Source organism: Sarcophilus harrisii, chromosome 2, assembly GCF_902635505.1.
Source record: "Sarcophilus harrisii chromosome 2, mSarHar1.11, whole genome shotgun sequence".
Classification (NCBI taxonomy): domain Eukaryota; kingdom Metazoa; phylum Chordata; class Mammalia; order Dasyuromorphia; family Dasyuridae; genus Sarcophilus; species Sarcophilus harrisii.
In genome coordinates this window covers 571,548,694-571,566,876 of record NC_045427.1, presented here as the reverse complement: position 1 = coordinate 571,566,876, position 18,183 = coordinate 571,548,694, and positions in this window count along the sequence as shown.

Genomic DNA, 18,183 nt, shown 5'->3' with positions numbered 1-18,183 from the left:
TACAATATGGCAAATCCTCAAAGAGATGGGAATACCAGATCATCTTACTGAACTTATAAGTTTAACACTGGAAAAGGAGTATGACAAAGCTTTATATCATCAATTATTTACTTATATGCAACGTACATCAAATATATAATATTAGGTTGGATGAATCACAACTGAAATTAAGGTTTCCAGGTGAAATAGCAGCAATCTCAGATATGTAGGAGACTCCACTCTGATGACAGAAAGTGAAGAAGAATTAAGAAACCTCGTGAGGAAGGTAAAAGATTAAAGTGTAAAAGCTGGCTTGAAAGTTAATAAAAAAAAAAAAACTTAACATCTTGGCAACTGATCCCATCACTTCAAATAGAAACAAATAGAGGGAAAATAAATGGAAATAATGGCAGATTCAGAGTCCCAGACTCAAAGATCACTTGAAGATGACCATGAAATTAACAAATACTTGCTCCTTGGAAAGAAGACTATGACAAATCTGGATAGATTATTGAAAAGCAAACATCACCCTGCCAACAAACCAGCTATGACTTCTGTCTGGCTGTAAGAATTAAATTCTAAGGAAAGCTGAGCACTATAGAACTGGCACTTTTGATTTGTGATACTCAGAAAGACTTTTGAGAGTCCCTGGGACAATAAGGAGGTCCAATCAATCAATACTTTATGAATTTGGTTTAGGCTATATACTAGAAGTTTAACTACTGAAGCTGAAGCTGAACACTTTGCCCACATAATGAGAAGATGGGATTTATGGGAAGAGACCCTAATATTGAGAAAAATTGAAGGCAAAAAAAAGAAGGGGACATGGAATGAGATGGATAAGCAGTGTCCTGGAAACAATGAACATGAACTTGGACAGACTTCAAAAGATAGTGGAATTGAACTATTGATCAACAATAAAACTTAGGCCTACTATTAGAAAATCTTTCCCAATGATTAAAGTTATCCATAAGCTGAATGGACAGCCTTAAGTAATTATAGGTTTCCCTTCATTGGAAGTCTTTGAGCAGTGGTAGATAACTACTGATAGGTTATGTTTTAGTACAGATTCTCCTTTGGTTGGAGTATATGACCACTAAGCCAATTTTTCTCTAAGATGAAGGGAAGGGCAAACAATGAGTGATTTGCAGAGTTGTATCCTCTTGGGAAATAAATTCCACAAATAATTACTAAAGCATCATGCTTTGAACTGGGAATACAAAGGCTATAAAGCAATTCCTTCTCCCAAGGAAATAATTTTATTTACAATTTATATTACTAGGAAAATACAAATTAACATAAAGTAATTTCAAGAAGGAGACACATTAACAAATGTAAAGTTTGAGAAAGGCATCATAGAAGAGGTTACTTAGTCAATACCTGAGCTGTTCTTTGAAAGAAACTAAGAATTTTAAGAAGTGAAAGTCTCTAGACAAAGAATATCATCTATGCAAAGGCAAGGAAAAAAAAAAAAGATGGGATGTCTTTTTCAAGCATCAACTAGCCAGCCAATCTGACTACTACAGGACTTCATGAAGGAGAATAATATAAAATAAGACTGAGGATCTGATGTGTTGTAGACCACATTATGGAATACTTTAAATGACAAAATAAGAATTTTTTTAAAAACTGTCCTCAAGAAAATAGGGTAGCCACTAATGAATTCTGAGTAGGGTAATAACATTGTCATATATGTATTCAGGAATCTGGTATAGGAGCTATAACTCACATAAAACTAGAAATTGTTTTGTCTGAAATATTCATTATATTTCCTGCCATTTAATGTAAAAATACGAACTCCAGGGGGAAAGCTCTTTCTAAATATGTCTCACCAATATCTCAACATTCATGTCTGCCTTTTCTCCCATTCCCCTCCAGCCAACCAAAATTTAAAATCAGCTCTATCCTCCTCACATGCAATGTGCTTTCAGATATATGGAAAATTTCTTTAATTGCTCTAGCAAGGACTTAAAAAAAAAGAAAGAAAGAAAGAAAGAAAACCGACCAGTCTGAGAAATTCAAGTGCTTAAACTTGTCAGTGATTATAAGGGTAATACATAGAATAAAGTGGTACCCCTTTAATAAGAGAGATTTCTAGTCATCAGTACACTGCTTAAAACTTTTATTTTGGTAGTGGATCTACACATTAAAAACAATACCATATGTGACAACAGTAAGCTGAATTCTGAACTTTTTATTGGAGAAGTCATTCCTGAAGACTTCCCATCTCTCATTCCCACAAGGAAAATCAAACTGGGCTTCTTAGAGTTTTAAAACATTTTTTTTCTTTCTAAAGATCTAAAAGTACTTCACACACATGTATATATTGTCTCATTTTTCTTCACTAAATTCCCTGTAATGTAAAGTAATGCAATGAAGGTAAATGATTTAAAATGATCACACAGGTTATAGGGCTGATCTAGGGATGTGGGTTTCTTGATTGCTAATCAATTAATCAACAAGCATTTATTTAGCAAGATACTTTGCTACTTGCTGGAAATACAAAAACAAAAGGAAACTAGTAGAGGTTGCCACATGAATACAGACAGCTAATATATTAAACAAGGAGTAAAATAGGGCAGAGGACAGATCAGAGAACTCTTTCAAAGAGACAGCTAATATATTGAACAAGGAGTAAAATAGGGCAGAGGACAGATCAGAGAACTTTTTCAAATACAATGAATTCCAGACACTTTCAAATCCATCAATAATGAGTAAGCAAGATAAAGATGCACAAAGATTTTGTTAGTATTTCTTTGGAGGAGGAAAACAGTAGAAAAGAACTTTATTCATGAAGCTATCACCCATTTTAGCTGTTTCTGCCTATCTGTCCAAACAATATCATTCCCATTCATATACTCTACATTCCTAGACAGACTAGATTGCTTTCTGTTCCCTGAATTTCACATACAACATTCTGCCAAATACCTTTTCTTCTCACCTTTAGTTTACAGAATCAGTATCTTCCTTCTTTTTTTCAATTCATATAGCACTTCTTCTTAAGGCTTTTCCTGGTCTTCTTCCCCCAGTCAGAGAGAGCTACTTGTCACAATGGATAGAGCACTGGGACTGAAGTGGGGAAGATTTAAGTTCAAATTCTACCTCAGACACACTATTTAACACCCTAGGTAAGTTACTTAACTTCTGTCTGCCTTGGTTTCCTCAACTGCTAAAATGAGAATAATAGCACTTATCTTGCAAGGTTGCTATAAAGATTAAATGACATATTTATAAAGCCCTTAGCACAGTACCTGGCATTAATAGGCATTATATGCATGCTTATTAACTTGGCTTCTTTCTTTCCACACCACCACTACCCCCCCCCCAAAGAAAAAAAAAGATACCTTGGCTTGTTTCATAATACTCCATTTTTACACATGGGTCTCTAAATATTTGAAGATTTTTTAAAATTCCATTTCATGGAGCTTAGTGATTTCTGCTATTATGTGATAGATGAAATCAATAGAATTTAGTAAGGAAAACTTGTTTTTTTTCATTAAGGAATAAAGGGTGGTGGCAGATCTATTGATCTTTTTATTGATACATACAAATTTCCTTTCTCAGTTGCTTTATTTTAGAATGGCCTATTTTCCAATTATTATTATTATTTGTTCTTTGTGTTAGAGTAGAGGCTATGTGGAAATACCTGGGTTCACAGAAAAAATGAGCACTGCAGATATGATAGCAGAGAGAAATACAAACATTCATACAAAGGCATCCTTACCAGACTTAGCTTTTTAAAAGGCAAAAGTTTCAAAACACTGAAAGAGAAAAAAGAATTCATATAGGTAAGAAAATGGCATGTCAGAAAGAATATACACATAACTCTTTTTCAAAATATATTAATTTTATATCTGTCTCACAAAGTAGAATAGTATTATGCACTTAGGCTCTCCTTAAAGAATTATTGATGATGATCTATTTATGAGTGTAAAATCATTTATATAAGTAGTGAGCAACTATTTCAAATCTAATAGTAATATTATTAGATGACTGTCTCTTTGTTTCTCTCTGTCTTTCATACACACATAAACACACACACACACTAAGAAAAGGGTAAAGAAGACTTAAGGGAAAGAGTCAGAAGAACTTTAATACCTAAAGGAAAGAGATGTATGATCTTACAGACATCTTTACTTAATTCAGAATGTATGTTTCCATTCCTTGCTGTAGCAGCTTCACCCATCTAGGTACTTCTCTCCAATAGATATAAAGTTAAAGTTCTATGGCAGTAGGGGTGTCTCTGCTTAACTAACACTTCATGGGAAAAAAGGAATAGAAGGCTTTGCAGGAAAAGAATTTTCTTTCAGTTCAATTAATCATAAGTTCAACTTAACCAGATAATAAGAAAGGAATCACTACACTGTTTTAATGGCAGAATTTATAATTGTTTTGTTTTCAATAGATTTTAACAAATGTCGTTAGTTAATAATCTGTGCACTCCATTGTCTTTTCTTAAAATGAAAATGGAATGATTTTAAGAGGCATCAGACACACAACAATGGTTGTAAAATACAAAGGAGTATAGCTGTAATTTCACAAGATAAAGAGCAGTGTTTTGACTGTAAGCTGCAATCCAGTATGGCTACACCCAGACTCTTGAGTGATCTTCAGTAGAGATGGATCAAATAGAATGTTTATAAACAAACCAACTGATATAGCTTTTCCCCCTTCTTTTTATTTTGTAAGTGTAGAGACTGTCATTTTGGGGAGAATAGAAGTGTCTGAACATAGAATCTCCACAAATATGAGCTTTCATCAATTTTTCTAGAGATCCTGACACTAACAGGAAAATATGCTAACATTTGCAAGAAAAATAGCTTCTCAATTCTTAAATGAGAATTATTGTTTCAAACTAAGAAAGACAAGAAATGGTTGGGGTAGAAAAATCACATTGCATTGTACTTTAAAGGCAAAAAACAAACTAAAAAAGCAGTCCCCAAAAAACACAACCAATGCTTGCAGATGAAAGCCAGGCCCCACAAATCCCGATAACATGACATCCTCTTTATTAAAAACATCAGTCTTGGATGACTCTAAGCACAGTGATTTTGAAAATGTATACTGGTAAATTAGAACCACGTTTACGATTCTTCCTATTGCAAGTCCTTCACCCGTATCCTTCTGTGAGGATGATGTGAAATTTTCAATTAAATGAGGCAAATCAACATGAGCATTTCTGATTTTAGCATGATAGCCCCAAATTTTCCATTAAAGATTGCTGCTTAAACTGAGTCTATCAGGGCATTAGAAGGACAGACTTCCTCTCTAGAAAAAATAAAAAAGAAAAGAGAAGTATGTAAGTGAACACTGCAAATAATAACCCTTTTGTGATCTACTTCATAGGATTGTTGTAAGGAAAGTGTTAACCCTACTCTTTGGTCCTGAGGGGTTATAACATCACTGATATTGTATATTGACCCAGAAACCACAGCATTAACAACATCTTCGACAAAATAAAAATCTAAATATATTGTCTATAGATAAATTCAAGGCATGAAAGAAATCTTATGAAAATCATGAATGTTTTTTGCCTAATACATATGGAGAGATAAAAGGCAGTGTTTACTTCCCCTGAATACCCTCTCTGTGAAGAGGAACTAAAGCAAAGTGAACTAACTGAAGCAAAACTAGAAGTATTATGAACTCCAGAAAGTCAGACTACTTTTATCAAGGAGAATTTCTTTCCTGATATATAACTTGATTTTGGGCAATGGACATATTCACCAATCCAGGAAGTTCCATAGAGAAGTTGTCATGATTTGCTCTGAACGCTCCCTGATGAGATAGGAGAAGGAGAAAGAAGGAAAGAGAGCAATGGGAGGAGTGAGAGAGGGAAGACAGAGAAAGGAGGAGTGGTGAGACAAAAAGGGAAAGACACACAGAGATGGCAAGATCATAGGAAAATATTGAGCAAAATTGTATAAGAAGAAAAACAATGAACTTGGATTCAGAAAACCTGGATTTGTTGCTTGCTGTCTATGTGTCCTTAGCTGTCACTCAGCTTCTCTGATCCTCAGATTCCTTATCTGTAAATTAAAGGTAATAACACTTACCCTAACCATCTCACAAGACTATTGTGAGGAAGCTTTTGTAAGCTACAAAGGCCATTGTGAGTATAAATCATTACTCTTATTATTAATGTCAGCAATAATAATATTGTTTCCATCTCATAAGAGAATAAACCAACCATAAGAAAATGGCAAGTCAGTATTAGTTCAGCCTAAACCAATATATCATGTAATTTCATCAATATCTATTGGGTGACTATTATGTGTCCAGGGAACATTAGGGCTTTGTCAGTCCATGACAGCAGTCATCAGTAGAACTAGCATTAGGATAAATTATGAAGTAAGGAAAGTGTTTATTGCATTGAGCACAGCATAGCTTCATCAAGAGCAGGTCATGCCAAACTAACCTCATTTCCTTTTTTTTGATGGGCTCACTAGCCTGGTAGATCAGGAGAATGCAGATACAACTACATTTTAGGAAAGTATTTGGCAAAGGCTATTCAGATGGAAAAGATCAAGAGATGTGGACTAGATAATAGAACAATTAGGTGTATTCAGAACTGATTAAATGGGCAGAACCAAAGAGGAGCCATTAATAATTCAATGTCAACCTAGAAGGTGCTCTCTAGAGGGGGGCTTCAAGCATATGTACTTGGACATGTTCTGCTTAAAATTTTTGACAACTTGAATAATCATAGATGATATATACTTAGCTAATTAGTTACAATGACAATCAACTTCCAAAAAGACTAGAATTATAGACCAAATCTAATCAAAGTTAATAGTAATGATTGTACAATTCCATATTCAGGTTTCCCAAATCAATTTTACAATCACAATGTAGGAGAAAAATGGCTAAATAACAATAAATATGACCAAAAAAACAATGAATTTTAGTTGCTCTAACCTCAATATAAGTCAACAGTTGTTGCATAACAGTCATTTAAGTTAAAACTATCCTAGGCTACATTAAAAGAGACACAATGTCCAGACTGAGGCAGTTAGGTAGTAAAGTCAACAGGTCTAGAGTCAGGAAGGATTATCTTCCTAAGTTCAAATCCAGCCTCAGACACTTACTAAATTGTGTGATCCCTGGGCAAGTTCCTTAATTTCATTTATCTCAGTTTCCTTATCTGTTATTGAGTTGGAGAAGAAAATTTCTAACTACTCCCTTTATCTTTTTTAAGAAAATCACAAATGGGGTCACAGAGTCTGACATGATTGAAATGAATGAACAACAACAATGGCCAAACTTCAAGAGGTGATTGCCACATTGAACACTGATTTGATTAGGCCACATCTGGACTTCTGAATAATATGTTTTTAGAACACTGATAAGTTGTAGTATGTCCAGAGGTGGCCAGGATAGTACTAATATTAAAAAGATCAGAAAGCATACCATATAATAAGAAAGACAGAATAAAATGGGGGTGAGAGTAGGTGAAGTGGAGAACCAAAAAAAAAAAAAAAAAACCCCAAAAAACAAAACAAAACAAAACAAAAAACCAAGCTGTTTCCAAGTATTTGAAGGACTATCTTATGGAAAATATATTCTATTGTGTCTCTCAAAGCAGAGTCAGTAACAACAGATTGAAATTACCAAACCAAGAGTGGAATAGACTGCCTTGGGAGACAGTGGGTCTATTAAGCCTAAATGGCAAAAAACTATAGCAAAGATACTTGTTCAGGCATAAGTCTTACTAGATGGCCCCCAAGGTCTCTTCCAACTCAGAGATTTTGAGAGTCTATGATTTCCACTGATAGGATCTTACTATTTCAGGATATCATTGAACAACTTTGATTATTATAGTTATTGGTTGCACTGCTCTGAAACAGGCCATTCATTTTTCTTCAGACTTAATCCCCTTTTCATGCTCAACAGCACTCTTCTTTCTAAAAGGTGCCCTCCTAAGTGGAAGATTATATGGACCAGTTTGATTGTATGCCGATTTAACTCAATTATCTATCTGGAAAAGAAAATGTCAGCCACAGTTTAAAAGCACAAAACATAAGCCTCATAGTTCTAAGAATACATGTACACTTACTCGAAAACAGTTTTCTACATATATATTCACATGAAACCATAACTATGTGGAAATAGCTGTAAAAATAACATTGTATTTCATTTGAATTTTGTATCAATCCCTCTTGTTTAATGGAAAGGAAATGGAGAAGGGGCAGAAATAGGGAGGGAAAGAAGAAAAGGGAAAAGACAAAGGCACAGAGAGAGAGAGAGACAGAAAGAGATAGAGACAGAGTGAGAGAGATAGACAGAGACACCGACACAGAGACATATAGAGAGAAACAGACACATAAGAGAGAGACAGAGAGATTGAGACAGACTGACAAAGATAGAAAGAGAGAGGGAGAGAGTGTGTGTGTGTAAGGACTGAAGTTTGTTGTTCATGGAAATATGGTTAGTGCTAAAAGTTAAATGACAGCAAGGGAAATAAATAGCATACATTACAGTCCTGGGTATCTAAATTGATTGGGGTTGGGCATGAGGTTCATACACACAGATATAGCTCATTTGGAGCTATCATGGTCCTTGTACAACCTGAAGAAACATCTGACTATGTGATCTGACACTACTATCAGCCTGAAGCAAAATTGCAGAGTTGGATAAGTTGGTCTTATATATTTCCAGCCTCCCCTCTTGGATGTGAACACAAGAAGAGCTTATGGATATCCTTGTGATATTAAAAGAACCAGAGAAAACTCTCCAGTATGTTGGCAGAATCTCTCTCTCTCTACTTCAATTTCCTCATCTATGAAATGAAGATAACAGAATCAGGGAATTAAAGTTGGAAGAAGTCTCTGAAATCATCTCATCTAACTACCTAACTGAAAATCCTTTCTGCACTGTCCCTGACAAGTAATCATCCAAACTTTTCTGGAAATCCTCTAATATCCTTCCCTTTGAGAAAGTCCACCCTTCTTTTGGATCGATCTAAAAATTAGGCAGTTTTTCCTTATATCTGTAAATGCTACCCTTTGCTATTTGTTTTATTCTCAAATGACAAAGAACAAAGGTTTTATCCATGGAAATTGTTCAAATACGTGAAGACAGAGGAATGCTCTGGATTTGGAGTGGATCTAGGTTCAAAAGCTTTGTCCCTTCCTAGAAGTAAGACCTTAGGCAAGTCATTTAACATCTAAGAAACTTATTTTCCACATCTATAGAGGAAAGGGATTGATCTAGATTATGTAAGGATTATTTGTATGTAGCTCTAAATCTTATGATCCCATCCCAGAAAAATCTTCTCCAGGCTAAATAAACTCATTTTCTCTCATTGATACACATATGGTGTGATCTCAAGGCATCCTGATTGCTTTCTTCTGGATGGTTTCCAAATTATCAATGCCCTTCCAAAAATGTGTCACCCAGAACAGAATATAATGCTCCACATGTGGTCTAACAAAGAAGGGCAGGCTTTTGCCACATATTATTCCTCTAATAACTTTTTGTCTCAGATCACAGTTGCTTTTTAAAAATTATTATTACCATACTGTTGGGTGGTATTACCATGCATACTGTCGGCACTAAAGCCCCTAGAAAAATCCTGGAATGGGCAACACATTAGACAAATTTCAATAATTCATTATAAGATGTGAATGAGTTCCCACATAAAATGAGATCATAAAATCATGGCTTTAGAGTTTTAAAGGATCTCACAGAGCATCTAATCCAATCTTCTCATTTTACAGAGGAGTAAACTAAAGCTCAGAAAAGTTACTATTTTTCCACCACAATCACTCAACTAGTAAATATAAGGCAGGAGATTTGATCACAGGCCTTCTAGACTCTTCATTAATAGCTCTGAAGTTCCTTGGTGAAGTTCTGTACCAAACCATGCCATAAATTGCATCCTCTCTGACACAAAAATTAGCAAAGATTTTACATCTTCTTGATTCATCTCTCAGGTATGCTAGTATCAGAACATTTGCCTACCTCACAGAATCTTTGTGAGAATCAATTGAATTAATGGACTGAAATGGTAAAATGTTCATTATAATGGCATATGTATAGAAACTGAAGATTTTCAAAGCATTTTACCTATATCATCTCATTTGATCTTCCTAACAACTCTGGGAGATAGGTGCTACTATGATAACCATTTTAAAGATTAGGAAACTGAGGCTAAAAGAGGTTAAATGATTTGCTCACACTACTGCTAGTATGTATCTGAGGAAGTATTTCAACTCAAAGTTTCCTGTTTCCATGTCCAACACTATCCAATACCCAACATTTTAATGCATCTTTATGTTATATAAGTATAAGCCATTATTGCCCCAATTTTCAAATCTGGTAAATACCCCTCAGGATATTTTACCTATTTTAATTTGCATGGAGAGTGTTTAAGGAAAAGTGAATATCCAAGATTCATGCAAGTTTCCTCTACTTAAATATTGATGTAATAAAACAATACATTTTTGGCTTAATACATTTGACTTTAAATATGCACTCTTGTGAAAGATTAAAGACTGAACAAGCTGAAACAGGAAAATCACACTAAAATAAGAATTGTGTTACATTCAAAGAAAAAAATGGAAATATTGATTACACAGCACACACCCACATACACATTACAATATAAGAATCAACAAAGCAGTGTCAAAACTATGGGGCTTCAAGGTAATAGTTCTGAGTAAGTACAGGGAAAGTCAAAAAGAGGACTTGCTCCAGAGAGCAGAGGGCAGCACCATATACAATCTAACTCTCAATTCTTTGCTTAGTTCCACCTGCATGTCTATAATATTGTATCATGGAGAAAGTTTTCCTCTACCTTATGATCAACACATAGCCTGAACCCTGAAGATTTTCTAATATTCACTATTTTTTTATTCTACCTCTGCCACTCTATGAACTTTTCTGGGGGTTTAAAAATACCTAATCTTTCTAAATTTTCCTGAACCATATGCCTCAATATAACATGAATAATTTTTTAAATTAATGAATGTACAAAAACCCTCTTCCTTTTTATTACTTAATTTTTTCTTCTTTTTAAATTTTATCCCATGTTCTATTATTCTTAGAAGGAATACAAAAAAGTTCAAAATTATCCTGTTCTTTACTTTATTATTTGATACCTATCATCAATTTCCACTTATTCTTTCATCTATTAAATATTCCCAATCATTCCACCTGTTCTTGCCCTTTTCTCCTGCTTCCAACTAATTATTTTAGCTGACTTTATTTGGGCTTTTTTTTTCTTTACTATGTGATATTTGAAAAGAAGAAATTAAAATTGAAAATTGCTTATTTAGAATATAAGCATGTATACTTTATATACTGACATAATAGTCTCCTGTTATTTTCCACAAATTTTCTTATTCAGTCCAAGACTTCAATTGTTTTTCTGACTTTGACTACCTCTTTGAGCTACTACTTCTTTCCCTCAAAGTCAAAATGCATTCATAAAACAATTTTAAGTACTACTTTCAATACATAATATAAACTTACTGGGTTCTCTTTGTCCAGTTAAATTAATTTGTTAGATCCTAGATTGTCACAATAATGCTAGCAGTGAACCAAGGATTTTATTACTGTGTTAGTAAAGTTGGATAGAAGTCCCAGATTTGGAGTCAGAAAACCTCAGGGGAGACCTAGCTCTGAACTTAAATAACTGTGGGACACTATCTAACACTTAGCAAACCATTGACTGAAACCTCTCTGAGACATAATTTCTCCATAAGGCAATGGGTTAAGGAAACTTAGGTTTCTATCACAGGGTATGTTATAAGGAAAGAACTCTTTGTAGAAATATGAGCTATTATTGACATTGGCATCTGCAAATTAATATTAGTTCGCTCTATAACTTGCAATATAGCACATTATGACTTGTAAAATACTTTACATATATTCTCTCATTTAATCCTTCTAATAATCCTGTCAGTAATTGCTACCGGTCAGCTATTTTTATCCCCATTTTATGGATGAAGAAACTAAAGTCCAGAGAGGTTAAGTGATTTTATTATTTCTAAAATTTCTGTTTTGTTAGAATTATCTTTAAGTTTTCCAGTCTTGTTACTCATTATTGATTCCTCTCTCTACTGGCCCCCACATCTATTCAATTTCCTGTTGATTCTACACTTACATATGTTCTTTCCTCATTCACACTGCTCATCACATCTTTGTGGTTCAGAAATTTATCACTTCTCACCTAGTTTGTTGTAATAATGTCTTTCCTTGTCTGCCTTTTGCAAGTCCCATCTCTTTTATCCATCTTTCACTTTTTCAGTATCTCAAAAATCTGTGATTTTTGCAGTGTGGGTCCTGCATCCTCTGAAGCAAATTACAAAAAAAAAAGTTTTCCTTAGAAAAAATTTATATCATTTCATAAATCTCAACCAATATGCATATTCCATATTTCATGTAATGTTATGAATACAAAATTGTAAAGAAAAAAGAAAATCTTTTTAATGAACTAATGCAAGTGGTTTTGGGTGTTCAAAATTTTAACATGTTACTAAGGGTTTGGTTTGGGTTTTCCACCACCAGCAGAAGTTTTCTTTTAGAAAAGGATTTCATATTCATGAGGAAGATGCTTTAGGAACATGGATTTTTTGACTCATACATGGGACAGTGGAAAAGTCTAATTTAGCATGACAAATTCCACAGTGCCAAAAATGTTTTGGGATTGCAGTAGGTGCTAAAATGATTCCAACTTTTAATTCTGGAAAATATCAAGTCATTCATGAGCATCTTCTTTTTAAATTACAATCAGGTACAGCAAGGTGGTGCAGTGGATAGAGAGAGCACTAACTCTGGAGTCTGGAAGAACTGAGTGCAAATTTAACTTCAGACACATATTAGCTATGTGATCCTCAGCAAGTTATTTAATTCTAATTGCCTCCCTCCAAAAAAAAAATTACAAACGCATCTTGCCTTGATCAATGTCACTTTGCAGTCACATTCATACATTAAAATCCCACTCATGTCACAAAACTATTCTATAATTTCATTTGGCTAGTCACCTGAGATATTAAATTTAATTTACTTTCAATGATTTAACCTCAGAAATAACTTCCATTACATCACTGTTGTTGTCATTTTGCTAAATATCTTGATTTCAAAAACCATTTGATAATTACAAACAAGTTTTGCTTTAGTGTAATAGAAAGAGCCTTGATAGACAGACAGAGACACAGAGAAGCAAAGACAAAGAAACAGAAAGAAGAAATAGGGAGAGACAGAGACAGAGAAAGAAATGCTTAGTATATACCAGGGCACTGTGCTAGCTGGAGATTCAAAAAAAAAAAAAAATAAGGTCTTGACTTAATATACTGTAATGGAAGAGAAGTATAGATAAAGGAAGGTCATATGTAGTGACCATCATAAACAGTATTTAAATTAGTTTTAGTTTAAACTGAAATCTCTATGTATTGACTCCCCCTCTTAGATTTGAACTCTTGAGATCAGGGACAGTGTCAATTTTCAAATTTACGCATGCTTTGGATATAGTGAAAGCTTAATAATTTTTTTTACATTTATTCATTCAAAAATTTCAAAAGATTCTTTAATTTTGCTATTCAGTATCGAGTTTGTTTGAGAGTAAGACCTGCACCAATATTATCTGCAGCAAGTTTTTAAAATGCAGCCCCCAGATTTTGGCCATAGTAACAACTTTATTTTTTGATTATCACTAGAAAAAAATTTCTAGCTATTCAAGAACTTTATCAAAATCAAGCGTCCTATGATTAAAAGGTAACATTTTACATCAAACTCAACAAACAATAAGAATCTATTTGTTACACTAAAAATAGAGATAACAGGAATTTTTCCAGCAATTCTATAAAAATCTCCAGCTGCGAAGTTGACTTCAGAAGGCAGTCTGTTCCCAGTTTTAATGGACTGAATTTGTTTTGCTTGTTTTACTTCAGAAATAAATTTCTCCTGACAGTGTAATAATTTCTTATACATTTTTCCTTAATTTTTCCTGGGAAGAGAGAACTATTTTAATTGACACTTATCATAAGATCGTATAAAACAGCATTTTGGTTTTATACTTTTAAAAGAGGCATTTCCCATCTGTTTCAACAGTCCAAGTAGCTAATTACATTGCCAAGCATAGTTTGTCACAAAGGGAAGCACCATTCTGTGGAGAAATCATACTGTTTTTTCTTACATCACTTACTGATAGATGAGCAGTTCCAGAGACATTATAGTACTGATTTATGGCATATACTTAGAAATCCATCCTATGAATAGCTAGTAAATTGTACATTAATTACCTATATAGTCCATCAACTCTTCTGTGACTTAGTTGAAGGTCTCTTGAGAATTGCTGGGGCTAAAATATTCATGACCTCATGACCATAAAAACAGATCATGATCTGCTTTTATGAACATGGCAAGACTGATCCTTAATTAATAAGCATTTGTTAAATACCTACTAAGTGCCAAGAACAGTTACAGGCATTGGAAATACAAAGACAAAAAGTTAATAATCCCTACCCTCAAGAAACTTACATTCTATAGATGGACATATAGTTTATTACCCAGGCAATAGTTATAGCTTATCCTCTGCTAGGAGAGTTCTTCCTCCAGCAGTGGGGGTCTTCAGGATCACAAACCCAAAAGACCCTCACTGCTGGAGGAAGAACTCACCATATGACCAAAACCTGCTTTAAAAAAAACTGAAAAACAGTCTGGCAGAAATTAAGTTTAAATCCTCATCTCATACTGCATAGTACAATAATTTCCAAATGACTATATGACCTAGAAATACAAGGCCACATCAGAAAAAAATGGAGCACAGAGAAGGAAATATTTTTAACATCTGTGAATAGAGGAGAATTCTTAACCAAAGAAAGGATAGAGAGAATTATAGGAGATAAAATGATTAATCTTAGTTACATAGATCTGAAAAGCTTTTGCATGAAGAAAATCATGCAAATTAGAAGGGAAACAATGCAAAGTGTCATTCTCTAATAAATGATCAAGGATGATGATCACATTATTCTCAAAATAAAAAAGCAAGTTATTAATGAACACGTGAAAAAAATTTTCTGAATCACTAATAATAAAAGAAATGTGAGTTTTTTTTTTTTTTAAATCACATTGGCAAAGATATCAGACACATTAGACAACTGTTGGTAAAGTCTTTTTCCTTGCCAAAGCTAATCCCTCTGTACAAGTAATACTATTCCATCCCTCTATCCTCCTTGCTGTCACTTGTTTTTGGTCTTTTCCAGTCAGCAGATTGTTTCTCTATGTCTACAAATGTTCCTATGTCCCTTCCATCCTCAAAAAGACCTCACTTGATCATCTCCATTTTCTTTTTTTTTCTTTATTTAATAGCCTTTTATTTACAGGATATATGCATGGGTAACTTTACAGCATTAACAATTGCCAAACCTCTTGTTCCAATTTTTCACCTCTTACCCCCCCACCCCCTCCCCTAGATGGCAGGATGACCAGTAGATGTTAAATATATTAAAATATAAATTAGATACACAATAAGTATACATGACCAAAACGTTATTTTGCTGTACAAAAAGAATCAGACTCTGAAATATTGTACAATTAGCTTGTGAAGGAAATCAAAAATGCAGGTGTGCATAAATATAGGGATTGGGAATTCAATGTAATGGTTTTTAGTCATCTCCCAGAGTTCTTTTTCTGGGCATAGCTGGTTCAGTTCATTACTGCTCCATTGGAAATGATTTGGTTGATCTCGTTTGAGGATGGCCTGGTCCATCAGAACTGGTCATCATATAGTATTATTGTTGAAGTATATAATGATCTCCTGGTCCTGCTCATTTCACTCAGCATCAGTTCGTGTAAGTCTCTCCAGGCCTTTCTGAAATCATCCTGTTGGTCATTTCTTACAGAACAGTAATATTCCATAATTTTCATATACCACAATTTATTCAGCCATTCTCCAACTGATGGACATCCATTCAGTTTCCAGTTTCTAGCCACTACAAAAAGGGCTGCCACAAACATTCGTGCACATACAGGTCCCTTTCCCTTCTTTATAATCTCTTTGGGATATAATCCCAGTAGTAACACTGCTGGATCAAAGGGTATGCACAGTTTGATAACTTTTTGAGCATAGTTCCAAACTACTCTCCAAAATGGTTGGATTCGTTCACAACTCCACCAACAATGCATCAATGTCCCAGTTTTCCCGCATCCCCTCCAACAATCATCATTATTTTTTCCTGTCATCTTAGCCAATCTGACAGGTGTGTAGTGGTATCTTAGAGTTGTCTTAATTTGCATTTCTCTGATTAATAATGACTTGGAGCATCTTTTCATATGACTAGAAATAGTTTCAATTTCTTCATCTGAGAATTGTCTGTTCATATCCTTTGACCATTTTTCAATTGGAGAATGGCTTGATTTTTTATAAATTAGAGTTAATTCTCTATATATTTTGGAAATGAGGCCTTTATCAGAACCTTTGACTGTAAAAATATTTTCCCAGTTTATTGCTTCCCTTCTAATCTTGTCTGCATTAGTTTTGTTTGTACAAAAACTTTTCAGTTTGGTATAATCGAAATTTTCTATTTTGTGATCAGTAATGATCTCTAGTTCTGCTTTGGTCATAAAGACCTTCCCCTTCCACAGGTCTGAGAGGTAAACTATCCTGTGTTCCTCTAATTTATTAATAATTTCATTCTTTATGCCTAGGTCATGAACCCATTTTGACCTTATCTTGGTGTACGGCGTTAAGTATGGATCAATGCCTAGTTTCTGCCATATTAGTTTCCAATTTTCCCAGCAATTTTTATCAAACAGTAAGTTCTTATCCCAAAAGCTGGGATCTTTGGGTTTGTCAAAGACTAGGTTGCTATATTTGTTGACTGTTTTATCCCTTGAACCTAATCTATTCCACTGATCAACTAATCTATTCCTTAGCCAATACCAAATAGTTTTGGTAACTGCTGCTCTATAATATAATTTTAGATCTGGTACAGCTAAGCCACCATCATTTGATTTTTTTTTCATTAATTCCCTTGAAATTCTTGACCTTTTGTTTTTCCATATGAACTTTGTTGTTATTTTTTCTAGGTCATTAAAATAGTTTTTTGGGAGTCTGATTGGTATAGCGCTAAATAAATAGATTAGTTTAGGTAATATTGTCATCTTTATTATATTTGCTCGCCCTATCCAAGAGCATTTAATATTTTTCCAATTGGTTAGATCAGACTTAATTTGTGTGAAAAGTGGTCTGTAATTTTGCTCATAAAGTTTCTGATTTTCCCTTGGCAGATAGATTCCTAAATATTTTATATTATCAGTAGTTACTTTAAATGGAATTTCTCTTTGTAACTCTGACTGTTGGATTTTGTTAGTGATATATAAGAATGCTGATGACTTATGTGGGTTTATTTTATAACCAGCAACTTTGCTAAAGTTGTGGATTATTTCTAATAACTTTTTAGCAGAATCTCTGGGGTTCTCTAAGTATACCATCATGTCATCGGCAAAGAGTGATAATTTGGCTTCCTCATTGCCTATTCTTATTCCTTTAATCTCTTTCTCAGCTCTTATTGCTATAGCTAGCGTTTCTAATACAATATTAAATAGTAACGGTGATAGTGGGCAACCTTGTTTCACTCCAGATCTTATTGGGAATGGTTGCAGTTTGTCTCCATTACATATGATGCTTACTGATGGTTTTAAATAGATGCTGCTGATTATTTTAAGGAAAAGTCCATTTATTCCTATACTCTCAAGTGTTTTTAATAGGAATGGATGTTGGATTTTATCAAATGCTTTTTCTGCATCTATTGAGATGATCATATGGTTTTTGTTAATTTGGTTATTAACATGGCCAATTATATTGATAGTTTTCCTAATATTGAACCAGCCCTGCATTCCTGGTATAAATCCTACTTGATCATAGTGTATTATCTTGGAGATGATTTTCTGTAGTGTTTTTGCTAATATCTTATTTAAGATTTTAGCATCAATATTCATTAGGGAGATTGGTCTATAATTTTCTTTCTCTGTTTTCAGCCTACCTGGTTTAGGTATCAGTACCATGTCTGTGTCATAGAAGGAATTTGGTAGGACTCCTTCATTCCCTATTTTATCAAATAATTTATATAGCATTGGGGCCAATTGTTCTTTAAATGTTTGGTAAAATTCACATGTAAATCCATCTGGTCCTGGGGGTTTTTTCTTAGGGAGTTGTTTAATTGCCTGTTCTATTTCTTTTTCTGAAATGGGACTATT